This window comes from Metopolophium dirhodum, chromosome 2, assembly GCF_019925205.1.
Source record: "Metopolophium dirhodum isolate CAU chromosome 2, ASM1992520v1, whole genome shotgun sequence".
Classification (NCBI taxonomy): domain Eukaryota; kingdom Metazoa; phylum Arthropoda; class Insecta; order Hemiptera; family Aphididae; genus Metopolophium; species Metopolophium dirhodum.
Window position 1 is genome coordinate 11,460,284 of NC_083561.1, and position 16,195 is coordinate 11,476,478.

At 31.6% G+C, this 16,195-nt stretch overlaps 1 protein-coding gene across 1 annotated transcript in view; it reads left to right on the top strand.

Moving 5' to 3' along the window:
- The first annotated feature begins 683 nt into the window (after positions 1 to 683).
- Positions 684 to 16,195, top strand: part of LOC132939470 (broad-complex core protein isoforms 1/2/3/4/5-like) — an 81,132-nt gene continuing 65,620 nt past the window's right edge. Inside the window, exon 1 of the mRNA XM_061006642.1 lies at positions 684 to 875. The gene's annotated coding sequence lies outside the window, so the exon portion shown is untranslated. The remainder of the gene's footprint in view (positions 876 to 16,195) is intronic.

Genomic DNA, 16,195 nt, shown 5'->3' on the forward strand with positions numbered 1-16,195 from the left:
CCTATGCGAGTATAATATGTACGCGCATTGTGCACGAAATCAACCCCACTGAGATGAAACATACCTGAAACACGTATACGGAGGTACCTATGCTGCCGAACTCTGCGGCACCAGCAATGTATATACGACGGCGTCTGGTTCTTTCCCAACAATAACCGGCGGCGTCATATATACATATTATAGTAGCCGTAGTGCAACAACGGCAGCAACACAAATGATAATGCTGTCCGGTCTCGTCCCTTATAATAGTGCGTTTGTGTGCGTGTTGTATGAATGTGGGCATGTATGGATGACGGACGAGTCTTGTAGTAGTATTGTACGACGGCTATACCCGAGTGTTATATATTATTATTATTATTATTATTTCCCTTTTACAAAAACTAGTTATTCGTTTGCACCCCGTGAGGAACGCGCGCGCGCACGTTTATCGTCGCCGTCAACTATTTTACGTCTAGCCCGCCACGACCGACCTCACCCGGAATTCCTTCGAACGATTTGCAGCTGCCCCTTCGCCGCGGCGCACCACAACAAGAGATTTTTATTTTTCGTCCCATTGTTGAACTATGCACCACTACCACTACCACCACCACCACCACCACCACCAACACAACCACCACCACCATCACTATACTACCACCTCGATTTCCACCGCCACCACCACTGTAATAGGTGTGCTACTACCACCGTAGTCGCCTTGAACGATCTCAGCTCGACACTATACAAGAACAGCGTGGTAGTGGGTAGTCGTAGTTGTGATATATAGTGATAGTGACCGTTTTAATTGTGGTGTGTGAATCGCGATCGCCCGATCTCTTGCCGACCCTTCCCACGCAAGACTTACGGATATTTAATTTGCCAGATTCTACGTACACCAGGTAATAATAACTTACAACTATATTTTTATTTTATATTATAATTTATTTATTTGATAATAATCTGTTGATATTTGTCAATACGGATATCAGGTATATCATATACACATTTTTGCTTTTTCATTACCTATACGTTCGCAGTGGATCGGTTTAATATTATACCGAATATCGATGAAATTATTATAATACTCGTTTATCATATTATACGCACATGACGAATATCTACTTTTCGGTGCGGTACCAGCTCTTATGTACACCCGTTGTCGTCACCTAAACAACCCCTAGTTCTCCAGCGCCCGAAGACTTTTCTACGCCAATCATTTGCGGCCCGCCCTATTCCATCCCGCTACTATAGCCAGTAGCTGATACTATAACCTATATTTACCCAAATGACGATAATATAATGTTTAAAATAAACGTGGTTATTCAATTTTCATTTTTACAATATAATACGTGGTAAGTTTAATTCATACGATTGTCATTGACTTATACAGTCGTACGGGGGTATAGATAGTTAGTGTCATGGTCGACTATCGAAGTTTTTTTAAAAAACGCGTAGGTCTGATGAAGGTTATATTTTAAGAACAAAATAGTTAGTTTGTAATTTTTTTCTTTTAGTCTACTTCAATATAGTATGTTGATTTTTACTTTTATTTTCAACTCAAATGCAGGGGCATGAGGCAATAAAAACACGTGAAATCAATATTTGTAAAAATACCTACAGGTAATCGAATATAAATTAGTTTCCATCATTAATACGTCATATAAACCTAAAATCTTGTGCCAATTTTTCGTAGTATAATATGAGTGGTCTGCAAAAAAAAAACAGTTTTCTTGTAAATATTTTACGATTTTTTTCAGCCACTAATTTATTAATGTATTATTAATTTATTATCTTGTTTAAAATACTTTTAATATGTTTAACATGAAATACAATTATTACACTGATATCAACTATTAAATATGTATATTCACACCTGTCTGCAGGCTGTTTGTTTCCTCGTTTCTTATCCCCAACTCTATAAACTATTCAAAATATTAATTTAAGTCTGGCTTTAAATTAATACCAAACTTAATTTGAACAAACATTTTTTATTTAAAAACAATAACTCAAAACATAATAAAAAGTGGCTAATTATAAATGTATTGTATAGATTATATACTAAAATAAAATGTTTTTCTAAACTTTCGATAGTTTCGATTTAAACCCATTAGATTTGCTAACCAAGACTTAAGGTTTTGAATTGTCATCGTGATGGTTTTCGTCCGTCAGATTATAATATCGTTCAACATCACATTTTCCCGTAAAACCATGGTATACCTACAGCCAAATATTCGAGCATTTTGCAACTTATTATATTAATGTAAACTTTAAATTTGTGTAATAAAATATATAATACAAAAATGAAAAATGAAAAAATAAATCATTTTGTCACATTCACTAGGTAATAAATGTATCTTGTTTGATTTAGATAATTGTTATATTAATTTGGAATAAGTATTTTATTATATTATGATGATGACTGTAAGTGTTAGTTGATAGTATAATTGTGTGTGTTATCGTATATTATGTAGAACCATAACCCGTTTTTTTTCGTTACAACTTGTTTGGTAATGCAGACAAGAATGTGCCGTAAAACCTATCGACTTCTTTAATGTAGTCCGTGACTTATACCAAGCAGTCGTCTACATTGCTCTTAAGTCTGTGATTTAACGGTTTTTCATAATAATATATACGTTCGTTATGTCATTAAGTATACATTTATGTTGCTTGGACGAATCTTATTATGTATTAATTATACAATTTACGCGTATACAAATTTAGTTATGCCGGGTGAACAATTAGTAAATAACATTAATTTCGCTTATCTTTTTTCATTATTACTCAAATTTAAATTTGCAAATAATAGCATACTGTGCAAATTCAATTTAACCATTGAGCATTTAAAATAAAATATATATGTATAGTGCATAAAAAATACTCCGTATTTTAAAATAATTCTAGTCGTACAGGCTACAAAGTACCAATCGCATTTATTGATGATTTATTTATTTAACCCAGTGTATGACTAGATAAAAAAGGAAAATCTCATTATTATCTGTAAATGGTATAGGATGATTATATACGTTTGTAATAATATTATTACTATTATTAAAGAAAATTATAATAATTTTCAATTTGCTCGATTGCAGCGTTAATATAGCCATGAAAAAATAAATATATATAATAATATTACGAACTAACAAAAAGTTTATAGCTCATAATTTTATTCGTTTCGTGAAAAGCTGAAAGAAATTCCAAATCAAATTATATCATACTGTTGTACATAACAATTAGTATGCATCGTGTTTTTTATTAATAAAATCGGAGCTCTTATGCGCATTTTAAAATACACTTATAATGTGCACGCGTCTGCGGGGTGTCTGTGTAACGAACAAAATTAATTATAATACACTCTGTAGCATGCCGAAACGGCGAATTAACGCCTTCGGGCGACCTTGGGATACTGTATGCGAGAGCACACCAACAGGTGCACGAAGTCGGATGATTGTGACCAACACTGCACTGGGGAGTGTGGTAGGTATGTACCTGTACTTAATTAGTGCAACAGCGGATTATTGCATCGTGGAAATTATTCGAGAGCTGTGCAGACGCACGTGCGTGTGTGTGTGTGTGTGTGTGTGTGTGTGTGTGTGATTCAATGTAATGTAATTATTATTGGACGTCTCGGGATTACAGCGAGAGATTACACCGGGGACGATGGGTTGGATATGGTGGGTGGGGCAAATTCCTGCGCGCGGACAAAATATTTACCGGAAAAACGTCTAGTAACGCGCGATGTTTAGTCTCGGGTTAATTGAGTTGTAGCGAGCAGTCGTCGCAGCCGTTTCGGATGGGTGACCGTCTGCACGGCGTGCGCACGCACTCACACACACACACACACACACACACGCGCGCGCGCGCGCATACACCGCGATTGGAAAAACTGCGTCGACACCATTATTATTACCGTATAAATATATTATATTAAAACGTGTTTTATATGTATATAATATGAAACAAAATTATTATTAGGTATAACGAAAACGCTCGACTATACTGTCCGCAGTCTGTGTTGTGAGCGCGAAGGCAAACGAACCCACTTCGTTGTTTACATGCATTAATGGTGTATATGAGTGTATTACAATATGTATTTGTATAAATATACGAAACTATATATCATGATTTTGGTGTATCGTAACCAGACACGGCCGCCGGCCGTTTTCCGAGATCCCTAGACTATAGTGTAATATTTACGCGCGCGTCGATGTCGGGCACGGTCTCTCCCCGCCGCCCCACCGCCATCGCCATCGGGTCCGGCGGCGGCGGCGGCGTCTGCGTCAGCGGCGGCAGTCGTATAAATTACCGCTAAACCGGGGCGCGATCGCTTGCCGGGCTTGAGCGGCGCGTGAACGTCGCACACGTATTAAAAACAATGAATGCGTGCGTGTGTGTGTGTGTGAGTGTGTGTGTGTGTGTGCGCATACACCGCCTATTCTGCCCATAATGATAATAATATTACAATAGATTGTAAAAAGATTGTACTGCGCGACGCGCGTCCGTCCGAAGAGTCTCTCCGTTCTTTATAATATACCTCTAATCGGTTTTACGTTTTTTTTTTTTTTTTTTCCGTTCTCGATAGTAGTACGCGTCCTACCTAATTATAATGGGGTTTCGGTGAAAAAAAAACCTATATACAATAGACCGTGAATATTATTGAATTGTATGCAGTAGTCGCGTTTTAGGTACCACTAACTTACTTGACTTGTGCGTATGCACATATTATTATTATTATTATTATTATAGTTGTACGTCTGGCGACGACCGAGACGACTGCGCTGCGCTGCGGCTATGACAGCTTCGGCGTGGGGGAAACCAGTCCCGATAAGTCGTAGTTCCTAATGCCGCGTGTTCTCCTATATGCATATAATAATATAATATATGTGTGTGTGTGTGTGTGTGTGTTATATATTTGGCCGTCGACCAATTTTCGATGTCTGGCCCCCCCCTCTAACTCCCGGTCTATCGTTCTCGTTCAACCCTTTTCCTCCCATCTCACCGGGTCAAGTCTGTGACCGACCGCCTCGCACAGACACACATGCAATACGCTGCACCGATTGTCTGTGTGCGTACCGAGAGACGAGCGATCTACGACGGAGACTGTATAATAGCTCGTTTTCTAAGGCCGCCGCCGCCGCCGTTTGTGCATAATAATAATAACAACAGTCAAAGTATAAGTCCCACGCGATCGTTCACGAAATGTACGTAAATAGACATATGGAAATGAACGAGACTGCACGGGAACGGTGGAGGGAAAAAATTATAATAATATACGTGATTTACCCTAGGTCACCGCCGTCGTTGTGCAGCATCTGATAAGACATCCACCGAAATTCGACGGCGGTGTGGTACAAATCGCTCACGCCAATCACAAAACGCAGTGCATTATATATATGAACATAGAGGTGTTATTATGTACTTATTGTAATGGCTTACGTATACGTTATAATACGTCGTCAATGCTGCACAGCGACTTTCTCGGTGACATGCGACGGAAATGTTCAACTCGGCCGTGCTGAATTATATCTAGAAATATAAATATCCGTGAACTACAATTGTAAATTTTGTTTCGAACAATCCGAAAATTTTCGATGAACTCGACCTCCAGAGCGAAAATTCTTAAAATAAAAGTAACGGACCGAATTTTTATAAAAATGTCAATGACAGTATCGCCATATGGCTCACAATCGATACTCAGATCTAATATATAAATATATTTATACCTATTATATTATATCCGTTCCAGTAAATGTATTTAAAAAAAAAAAAAACACTTTTAAATAAATTTGTTTAATCTTTATTGCATCACAGATTGTACCACAAGTTATAAAACGCACACCGCTATGTGTTAAGGGGATGTCTGCCTTATACGACAACCCTCTTGGTAAATTTAATTTAAGTTGGCTACACATATATTTTATTGCATGTACGCGTATAAAATGTGTCTGTATAGTTTACTACCGTTTTTAATGCCCAAAGACGACAAAATTCGCATATGACTAAATACTTCGAAATTAATTCTAACATTTTAAATAATATAAATACACTATATTTTCTAGTTGTGCTTTCAATACCTTCAAATAAATCAAAGTTGATGACAAAAATAAATGTAGGGACTGTGTATACTGTATAGGTATATTACACTTTTCTTTCAAGTTGACACTATAATATTTACACATAGGTATCATATTATATAGCTAATAATGTGTATAAAATATTAATATGTATAATACTATTAATGCAACGTACCTACGTGTTTGGTATATCTGAAATAATATTATAAGTATAGGTAGTATAAATTGATATCCGATATATCGTATATTATGTTTGTTCGCTATGTATATGCATCGTATTGAACATTCGATCTTGCCATCTTGGAATACTTGTAAATAATTTTCACGTTTAATTCGATAAAGTGTCCCCCGGGCCCTCGCGAGTTTAAAGGTTTATTTTAATCGGTAAGACGGTAACCACGCGCGTCTTGCAGGCTCAAGTTGCTTTTCGAATGAAGATTCTGTTATTCGTGCAAACCGACATAAAAGGGTAGGTACGCTGAAAACGTATAGACTCGCGCGTTCTCTAAACGAACGTGGCTTTTATCTAATATATATATTTGTTCGCCGTGGAGTTACATATACCCAGTGGAAATCGTAGTCGTCTCCCCCTGTATAATATGTGTATCACGTGATGCAAGGGTGCATGTCCCGCCGAGCGAAAAGAGGGTGCAATGACTGTAGTCGTCGAATTATAAATGCATATATTAAAAAATTGGCCAACTCTGTATTTATGCGCAGACAATGAAATATTCAACCAAATGTTCTTCGGCATTTTTAGTCTGCGCATTATAATATGCGCGTGCTGCTCACTGTATTATTCAACGAAACGAAATGTTTTATTCGCTAAATGCCCCGGCCGGATTGAGATTTTGTTGCTTTTTTCCGGCCGTACAGAAACGCCGTAAGTGTAATGCGACAACAATAACATTATGCTCTCGATCACGATATATATTTTGTACTCCTATCTGGCTATCTACGACCAAAACTGTTCACACGGATGCTTATCAATACGTATAATAATATGTTACGTGTTCGATGAATACGACAATGGTGTATTGCACTGAATATTAGCGTACAAGATTTTTTACCATTTTTTTTTTTCAATAATTATTATCGCAAGTCTTACGTAGAAATATTGCGGACTGATTAAATGTACTACGGTAGGTACTTACAATATTAATATTTTTTATTATTATTGAATAATTTGATGACTTTTTACAAATTCAAATATAACAACAAGGGGTCTGCACGGTGTTACAATAATGTGTCCAGAATTGGTGTTTGGTAAACATGTTCAAAATCGTATTCTTCGCAAGACTATGTGAACCATTAATAAGTAGAATTAAATTTCTGATAACGCCAATTATTAGTCTTTACAAAACAACTATATAATTATATACTAATATGCTTTACATAAATGATAAAAGAGTAGGTACAATAAATAAATTATTATTGAATATCATATACTTGGTCATAACTATATAGTTTAATACGTTTATCTTTCTAAGATAATTTGAAAACCAAAACCACTTTTTTTCTTTTCAAATAATGTAGATGACCGATACACATATAAGGTGATAAACTTGGGTTGAATTTTGAAAATGTATAATTTAATGGGTTTTTTTTGATCTGCTTATTTTAAAAAAATATTAAGAACTCAAGTATTTATTTAGAATTCTTAGGGTATTCATAATAAATGTTCACAATAAACATTCATTTTTCTACACTTTTATCTTTTGTTCTAAGTTTATAGTAAAATATAAATAATAAATTCTCATTATCCTAAATATAAAATTGATGTGTCATACAAATACAATAGTAGGTACATTGTAATTATTCGTGATTTGTTTTCATACCGACGTTAGATTGTTTCGTTTAGATTAATCTACCGGTATAATAGCCAATAGGTGTACTTATATATTAATCATTTATCGACAAACTTCTATTACCAGAATATTAATTTCTCAAAGTGTAGTATACTCAAAACTGATATAAAAACTAATATTTTCTGCATTTTAATCCCGTTCATATACGGAAATTATAAATAAAAACTAAATATAATTAAATTCAAACTAGAATTTATACCTGCATGTTCAGAAGTATAATAACTAGCTATATTATATTATTATGTATTATATTTATTTTGCTATATCGTTTTTGTTTCAAAATAAGTATGCAATGATTTTTTTTGATTTTATAACACCTGTGTAACGTACATGCATAAATAGAATAAATTTAAAACGAATGCATTTTTACAATATTCAAAAATCAAAATCAAATAAACAAGTACATAAATGTTGAACAAATACAATTATAACTAAAATGTAAATAGGTAAATACTTATGAGTTATGATGCATTTAAAAACCGATTTATAGATAAATAATAGATTCATCATAATATACTAATGTTTCTAAAAAAGGAAAATTATGTAAAATATATATTATGATGATTTTAAATTTCAGTTCGTTATGTTATGATTCAGATGTGATACCTATAATATCTAGCTGTATTTTAGACCATTCAGTAAAAAAATGCAAATACACGACCTGCAATTTCACTATTCGTTATTTATTATGATACATTGATATGGTTTACTGAGTTCGCAATGCAAATGTTAATGTATTTGTTTTTTAAATTCAATTAAAAATTATTACTATCTCCATAAAATTGTTAGATATTTGTTTTCAACTGCATTACATATTTAAATTGTTTCATAAAATCTCCAATTATTTCTGGATATAAATTGTAATTAATACACGCATGAAGGTGTTGCAAGTGTTCCGGTAATAATTTAATAAATAGTTTGTTGCCAATATACCGTCAAACATATTATATTCTTTTTCGCTTGAAACCCTAACTTGAAAATATCCCTTTTTATATTTTATAAAACACTCAATGCGTATCCTAAAGGTTGTAAGTGCATACCCTCCCTTGTAATAATTATACCTCGGTTGAATGCACTTTAATGCAACATTTCTGTGAATAATAAAGTTAAATCCAACTGCACCGCGTTAGACAAAAAATTGCCCATTGAAAAAGGTCAAAAAGTCTTCAGGAATCGATTTTTAAATGGGTGAATAGTGCAGTGGTTTTAGTAGGTATATTTTGTTCAGAATTTACATTAATTGAATAATATTTCAGTTTAACCTTTATAATTTCAATTTTTTAACCCGACCTTTTTATTTAATTTATTTAAACTACAAATTAGTTCAATCTTAAGGTAGTCTTAATTATATTATCTAATTACAATCTTAAAATGGGAATTGTATTTCATGTATGAAATTAAAAAATAAATTAAGTCCAAGAACTATTAAATACGATTAATATGAGAAACAAAAACAGTAGGTATGACACAGCAATGAATAAAAATAACTTGTTTTTAATGACGCAAAAGCGTTACTCTCGTGTGAACATTAAAATTTAGATTAATTAATTCACTTCTCTCTAGTCTCTGTCCTTGTTTTCTATTTAGAACGTTGAATTTTTGTTACACAATTTTTTTGCATGTGACATTTAGATTAAATTCATTATTTTCTAAGTTGGATTCAAATATTATTAAATCAGAATTATCTGATTAATAATAATAATATTAATATGTACATTGTACTTTAGTACTTATAAGTTATAATAACAATATACATTTAAAAAAAAAAATGCTTTTCACAAAATATTTGTTCATTGATGTGATGCCTTAAACCGGATATACATTTATATATTAAGTATAGAAGGTATTCAACAAATTTATCTTTCGTCCACAAATTAAAATAAAAAAATACATCTAGTTATAATAACAATATTGACACACATACAATAATAATAAGACCGCGAAACACAATTTATTAAGAGTAACACAGTATACGTTTTTACAATTACGCTTTAACCTGTTTTGTAGCCTAAGAAAATATCTTACAAAACATAAGCATAAATTAGCAATAAATAATAATTTCCCCTGTTATTATTACAATATATTTCCTTTGTTGAAAATTATCCAACAAAGAAAATGTTACGTCAAAGAAGGAATATATATTTATATAATCAAAAATATTAATATAACTTTAGCATACCTATACTGCAAACATTACAATAAAATATAAAAAATAATTCACTTAACAAAAGACGATATTGTATTTAAATACATATTACAAACGAATATTTCAAAAGTGTTTTAGTTCATATATATTGTCATTCGGTAGACCTATATATCTACGGGTTTGAAGACCCCCCCCCAAAAAAAAAAATAAATTATTGCATTAAAGAAATACATTTCTTTTTTTTACATGCCTATAATTTCGTTAGTCCAGTATATTCTGAAGGGTATTATTTTAAAATTATCTTTGACGATTTTGAAAATCCGCTTTAAAAATATTGTATTTGGTGCAGGAATACTTTGGGTATTATACGGAGCTTCTGAAACCACTCAGGTTTATATTACGATGACATTAATAATACTAAGATTAATGTAATATAATATATTATTAAAAAAAAATTGATACTCGTAATTAAAGATCATTATAATTTCGTAAATCTTTATACCCCACGTATAATGTATAAATACAAGAATGTAAAATTATATTGTTCTTTCTTTTAATCTTAATATAATATATTATAATGAAAAATTAAGACTACTTTATTTTTTGATGAGATTGTCTGATATACAAGTAAATTATGATTTATGATAGTACATTTTTTCATGAGAGCAATTTGCAGCAATCATTTCTTATAATATACAACTATCAAAATATCAATGTATATTAATAATTTACCCTTCCACGTCGCATGAAACCCATTAGAAATTTTGGTTACATTAAAAAAAATTATTCCATCTAGCATTGCAAAATTGTATGTATGGAAATGATTTACGACGCATGTTCGAGACACAGGATGTTATTTCAGTATAGCTTTGAATAAATCGTTGTTTTATTTTATTACTATTTGTCGTTTTTGAGGTTGCAATACATATAATCGCCAAAAGACTGTTCGTTCATACATTATGTATATATATCGCGCCTACACGTCTGATGATCGGGCCAACCGTATTACCACCGCTGCAGTAGAAGTATGGGCACGACTCCCGAACGACATTTTTTTTCTTCTCTTTATTATTATTATTATTATTATATTTTGCACATGCCGCTCATTGGTTTTCCTTCTATTGAATACGCGACGCGGCGGGGCTCATACACACACATGTATATGTATATTATATTATACATTTATATACATTATACACGAAAGTAAAAGAGAACATTTTATAACATTTCGACCATATAGTGTTGTAATTTCTGAGCAAACCCGTCTCCTGCTGACGCTGCAGCACATTATGTCTATATACAAAATATATATTAATGCGTATAATAGAATATAATGCCTGAATTTTACCTGAAAATCCTCCAAACACCTGTACCGTCGTTGGTGGCTTACACTCCACATGCATGTGCATTATGACCGGTATTCCGTCTCTCGGGGTTTCAATCCCATTTATCTTCTATTTACCGATTCCGAGTCGATCCTTTACATAGGTACTCTGCAGTAGGTATGACACTATTAGGGCTCACGGCATTCCACGGCGTGGCAACTCGATAGAGCGTAAATAATAAAATAATATTATTATTTTATTGTTATTATTATTATTATTACTATATAGCACAAGCCTTCACACTGAGACGAAATTCGTTCATATAAAATATATAAAATATATAATAAAATACATTACATTTGCCACTCGTTACACCGCCAATAGGTATTTACGTACACGTACCTATGCAATAAAAAATCGAAACATATATTCTAAATATTATTATATAAAAATACCCACTGCAGATTGACTTCACACATCCCACATTTTAAACGAAAATTAACGTGATGTAAATGGTGTATTTATTTATTATTGTTTAGGCCAAACAGGTCCTTAATATGGACCTGCATGGCTGTATATAAAATATTATGCATGTATATAGTAGGTATAATATAATACATCGGTGAAGAGGTTTTTAACTTGTTAGTTATTTTACTTTGAATGAACTTAATGTATAGATAGTACCGTGAATATATACTACAGATTATTGAAGTATAGATTTTTGAACCAATATAAAAATACGAATTCATAAAATGGTTTCTAGAAATCTGAGAATTTTTGAGTACTTTCAAAAGGAAAACCGCTAGACTACCCCTTTCTCTGCCTTATCTCTACTTTTTTTTAAAGAATTCTCAGTATATATAGTTGCTGGCAATACACTCATTGCACGTTTACTGCATTTGCGCACATACTACATAAATGAGTATAATATTACACGATAACAATAAAAATGCATTATTACGTATGATTCAGCATTATGTCATAATAATGTAAGCACCTATATAAACTGAACATATTAAATTTTTTTTTTCGATCGGTCAACGAATAACAATTTATTTATGTAGGTATTATGATTTTAATTTTTCCTTTTCGGTGAAACAAAACTGTTTTAAAATTACGATTGTTAACCTCTAAGTGATTAGGAATATTATGTAGTGCGAATGATGTTAATATTCTTTAACGATTCAGATTTAATAATCAATAATTAAAAACATTTACTCTTTAGTAAGTTAGGTGCATTTACGAAAGTGTAACGAATTATTATTCAACATCACAATATTAATATATTTGGTATAATTTTTTACACAGAATTGCAAGTGTATTATTTAAATTGTAATTTTTTGACAGCATACTAGAAACTATTGCCGTCAAACGAATAATAAAATGAGATTTGGAACGAAATCGTAAATATATGACATATAATAATAATTAGTTATAAAATGTCTTCCGGAATGTCGAAGGAATGTAGAAAAAAGATTTTATATTTGACTGACGTACACAGAATGTACGTCGTCATTTGTGTCGTGCAGAAGATAAAATAAAATAATAATAATAATAATAATATACAACAAATGGATAATCCCTTGTCCTACACCGTCCGAATCGGCGCGGCAGCATTACAAGCATACAACTCGTCCCACCTACTCAAATTCAATCGAAATCGAACCAGACCGTGAATAGGTCTAATAGCAGTCATCGGCATTATCGTGTTAAAATATTACACACCACGTGTGGTTCGGACGACTACTTGTTCCGGAAAGAAAATGTTTTTCTACATAATATACCTACATAATATTAATACAAATACATGGATACTATATAATATTGCTAGAATGCTAAGTGTTTATGATTTTTTTTTTTGATATCATCAGCTAAAAGTATACCTATATAGTCAGTAATCCAAGAAAGGTTTAAAATAAATATACATATTTTACACTGGACTATAATATAGTATACCTACCTATATTATTATTATAATGGCATACCTAAATTGGATATGAACTATTTAAAATATTCTAAATCTTCTTATAATATATAATATTATGTTTATAAACTATATATTATTTATTGTATAAAAATATCAATATATAAAATACTTTGATACGAAAATATTTGAAATGTTAACACCACCTACCTACTTGTATTTTTAATCTAACCAGTGGTGGTATCTATCCTTAGTCCTGTTTATAATTTATCTGTCTGACACAAATGCAGAATTATCTTCAAACCAGTGTACCTCCAAACCCTAGTATTTGGTCTACCATTAATAGTTTTATTTTTTTTTTTACTTAAATATTCATGGCTGAATAATTTTTAATTTCCTATAAAATAAACGAATATGTTTACCAACAGTTTTAACAAACAACTATATTTTTATTTTAAACTCTTGATTTTTTCTACATATTTTACTGTAGGTACACATTTTTTTTATTATAAAATATAAATTCAAATTCTGGCTCGATTCCAAACCACTTCTTCAATAATTCTATTCTATTCCAGTATTTATTTCTAAATCCTTTTCCCACACCTTCGGAGTCTCAGACGCGTGATTTATAAATGCTATACTTCAACAATATTATTCACTCTTTTGCAAATTATATTATTATTTTGCAAAACACAAACATCTGTCTTCTTCGAATTTGCATTATATTTTTGTCAAGCTAGATTTTGATATAGGTACCTAGTACTTTTAGTATTCAACGATTCGAAGGTTTTTATTTCGACAATTTGTAATCATTTTTAACGAGGTCTCCAATTGCAACTGTTCAATAATACAATTGAAAAATGAAACAGCGCGACGTATATTACATATTTCGTAATGGTGTAGTTAACATTATTTACCATAGATTATAATATTATAGTATACATATTAGCATGCTTATAAATATAATATATCAATTATATATATTAATTGCGCATTGTATATTACACAGGGAAGTTTACCAAGCATTCAAACACTTTTCATACCCTTTAATTGATCCCAATTCAAAATTTTAATTTTTTAATTTTGAAAAGTACCTACTTATAAGGACTATATTTTAAAAACATATATTTTGTAATACCATTTAGGGAGTATTTCGATTAAAACTCCTTTTTTCATATAAGAACAGCACTTTTTTACGGTAAATAGTTAAGTAAATGATTTTTTCGAAAACCTTAATGTATTTAAATTGAAATTGGAACGAGTAATTTCTGAGTTATTAAACTTTGTGTACCATTGTACTAAGGATATTAGTTCTTAAAAATGATTTTACATTAAATACAAATTAGATGAAATGTTTAAAATGCTTACCTACTCTATTTATTATATCTCAGATGTCAGACAATTTTTATACATTATGAAATATTAATATTAATTAATTATAATACTTACCTATAATTTTTAAATAATCATAGTTTATAACCCAAGGTATTATCATGGTTAGTATATATTCTTAAATCATAAATAGTAATAACTGAGAACCAATCGTTCGAATTAAGATATATTATATTATAATTCAACACTTTAAAAAAAATCATCGGACAATTTGTCTGGTGTTATCGACAATAGTTTATCACGAACTAATTATGTTTTTATTTCAATTTCAATCAATATTATTATGAGGTACCGATATACCCCAGAGATTATCTACCACAGTTAGGTTAACTGCTACAGTTATATTGCTACGTACTGGTTACTCACTTTATACATAATTACACTATTTGAAATCATCTTGCCATATAACAAATCAGTAACCCTAACTCCTGAGAAGGAAGGGTTTTTATTATTAAAATTCTAATATTACCGACATAGACTAAACCACAGATGGTAAAAATGGATAACCTCAGAGAGACGAGATGCGAGGGTGATATATCATATGTAGTAGGAAAAGGATCCATATGGGTCTAGTAATAATTACACTAGTCCAACTTGGTATACGACAAGTGTACATGAGCAACGGAGACTCCCGCAGTGATCATAGAACGGTCTACCATAATATGATGTAATACGTGTGATAGTTAAACAAATTCATATCTATGAGTACAGCTGTAAATAGACATTTGAAGCATATGTGCGAGCGTGGGTAGTAAACACGACCGTGGGAGCGAACTATCGAATTGTATACACTTATCGCAAGTAAGGGACAGGAGAAGTAGAGTGGTATAGGGCCTCCAACATCCCATATTCAGACATGATTTACCAGAACTAGGACGAGCACCTTCACGCCTGTCGATATTTTGAAATATATATAATTGGACTTAAAATAATTTTGATCAGAGATATTTTGAGACTTCAAAAGTAAACGAGTTTAAATCGTGTATTTTCTAGACACTTAAAAGTGTTCATTGATCCGAATATTCTGATACCTATAAACATTTACAGCTTAAATTTTAACATTTGCATTTTGAATAAACAATTGATAATAATTCAAGTCTACGCAGTTATTTTACAACTTTACCTCTTACTGTTCCACCAACACTACCTACACTACGCGAGAGCCGGGAGGACGCTACAATATTAAATAGGTACGTCGATTTTAAAATTGTTTAAATATTGTCATGTCCTACCCCTAAGATATAATTATAAAGTATAATAATAATATTATATTCCTAATACATAGTTGCACATCAATGAAAGTCTCGAAAATTTTATCCATAATGTCCAATATTGAAACCATTATGGGTGCACCCTCACGGCCACACACGTACAATTAAAACTCGCCTATGAATAAATTTTTTTATTATAAAATAAATATTTTTGTGTTATTTTACAATATCAACATTAATGTAACAGGTTATTATACGTTTTAATGTTTTATTACTTAACCC